The following is a 1928-nucleotide window of genomic DNA, read 5'->3' on the forward strand; positions in this document are numbered from 1 at the left end:
TCTATAATGGGATAGATAAAAAGTGTGAAGTGTCACCAACTTATACCAATAATAGTCTAATGTTGATTATTTTCAAATAATGTGCTACTTTAACTTAAGCAAACAATATTCTATCACTAATTATTTCCAGATAAGTGGCTAGCTTTAAGTGCTTCTAGTTAGAATCACATATACCTTCAAACTAAAAAGTTATTCTACCTGTAAATTGTAGATTTTGTGTCAAGACTATATGTGTCTATCTACATGTTAGAGAAGGAACTATGATGAAAATCTCATACGAGTCAACTAGATCAACTTAAATTTTAAGTAAGGCTCTAAAAATAAAAAGATTCATCCATGTTATGTCTCCCCCCTCTCCTCCTCTGGCTTGTCCTGATCGAGCAGAGGGAGGGGCTTTTGGCTCCAGCTCCGGCGAACTGTGTGCGACCAACAGATGATGATGATGCAGCAGATCACCGTGTGTACCTATCTATCTCTATCTACCTGTCTAGCCGCTTAAAAGGCAACCATCTTCAATCTTGCGCTTCTTCTTTTTTGGGGGAAAAGTCTGGCGCTTGTTTTTGGATACCGTTTACTGCTTTACTAGTGGTTGGGGTGCACCCTGGTGCGCCGCCTGAGAGGAACTTGGGGCGGTGCCGGGTGGGATGCGCCCCTTTCACTTTTCTATTTATACCACGTAATGTTATTGTTTGTACTATGTACTGCTATTGCCTTACAAAGTAAATTCATTAGCACACTACATTTGTATGAACAGGCGATGACACATACATTAACAGGTGTAAATCAGCCGTTTAATGTATTCTAGCAAACATCTTGCTCCATTAAGTCACCTTTAGGCAAACATTACTACCATGAAAATGTAACTACAGGATTAAAACTTTGAGTTGTGATATTTATCTTAGTTGATAGGAATAGACACAATAAAAATTGGAAAGAGCGCAGTGCATTCAGTGCATCATTTTATGTTTACACAATATACATGATGACCAAATAGATACATACCGTCATACGATGAGACTACCAGTTCTTTAGTGCCTCGGGAACATCCTCAAAAGCAACTAATTGGAATTCTTTCCTTTCAAATCCACTCCTCCATATATGACCCTGGAATTATATTAGAACAGAAATCCATCAAATGGAAAGATGTATGTTTCCAGTACTGGAATGGAATATGAAAGGCACGAGCACCTCTATCGTGGATCCATGGAGAAGAGGGGATCCTCGACGAGCTCCTCTCCCGGAGGCACGAGATGAGGATATACGAGGCGTCTTGGTCAATGACGTCACCTCGCCTCCAACTCACGCACCACCAGCCACCAGTTCTCTAGACCACGCCTGGCCACCGTATCGACCTCGCTCTGCTCTACCTATGAAGGCCTTCGCGTCCGCCCCGTGATGTGTCCTGTAGCAACTTCCACAGGTGTTTGAAAAACAAGCTGAACATTGACGATGTGAAGTTATAATCGATGACACCGACTAATGAATAACTATCCAAGAAAGCAAAGGCAAAAGGTATGCAAAGGGGACTGTAGAACACACTGAGTATTTGCATTTGACAACAACATTTCATGAAATTATGATTCAAGAGCGAGAGGCATCCTACCATGCATAGCAACATGGTAATATTCACCATTCCTCACCGTAAAATCTCATAGTGATATTTAGTTAGTTTTCAGCAATTGAGAGATCCTTATCGTGAAAGGACTAGTGCCAACGGCTTACTAATACAACGGCTGATTCACCAAACCGACCCGGGAAGGGAATGTTCTAGCAACAAAGAACCACAAACGGCATTTATAATCCTGAATTATCAACATGCTAGTACGATTATTTCTGGATGTTACCTCTCTCCTTGGAAGGCCAGCAAGAGTAAGCATCACAGATTGCTGAGAAGGCTCCCACTTTGAAATGGAATCAGGTGCAGACCC

At 41.5% G+C, this 1928-nt stretch overlaps 1 long non-coding RNA gene across 1 annotated transcript; it reads right to left on the reverse strand.

Moving 5' to 3' along the window:
• Nucleotides 1–914: 914 nt before the first annotated feature.
• Nucleotides 915–1926, reverse strand: LOC119344142. Its single transcript, XR_005166480.1, has 3 exons — nt 1845–1926; nt 1189–1402; nt 915–1104 (listed from the first exon to the last, which is right to left on the reverse strand). It is a non-coding gene; the product is annotated as an uncharacterized LOC119344142 (long non-coding RNA).
• Between the last annotated feature and the right edge of the window lie 2 nt (nt 1927–1928).

The sequence above is a fragment of the Triticum dicoccoides genome, unplaced genomic scaffold, assembly GCF_002162155.2.
Source record: "Triticum dicoccoides isolate Atlit2015 ecotype Zavitan unplaced genomic scaffold, WEW_v2.0 scaffold155085, whole genome shotgun sequence".
Taxonomy (NCBI): domain Eukaryota; kingdom Viridiplantae; phylum Streptophyta; class Magnoliopsida; order Poales; family Poaceae; genus Triticum; species Triticum dicoccoides.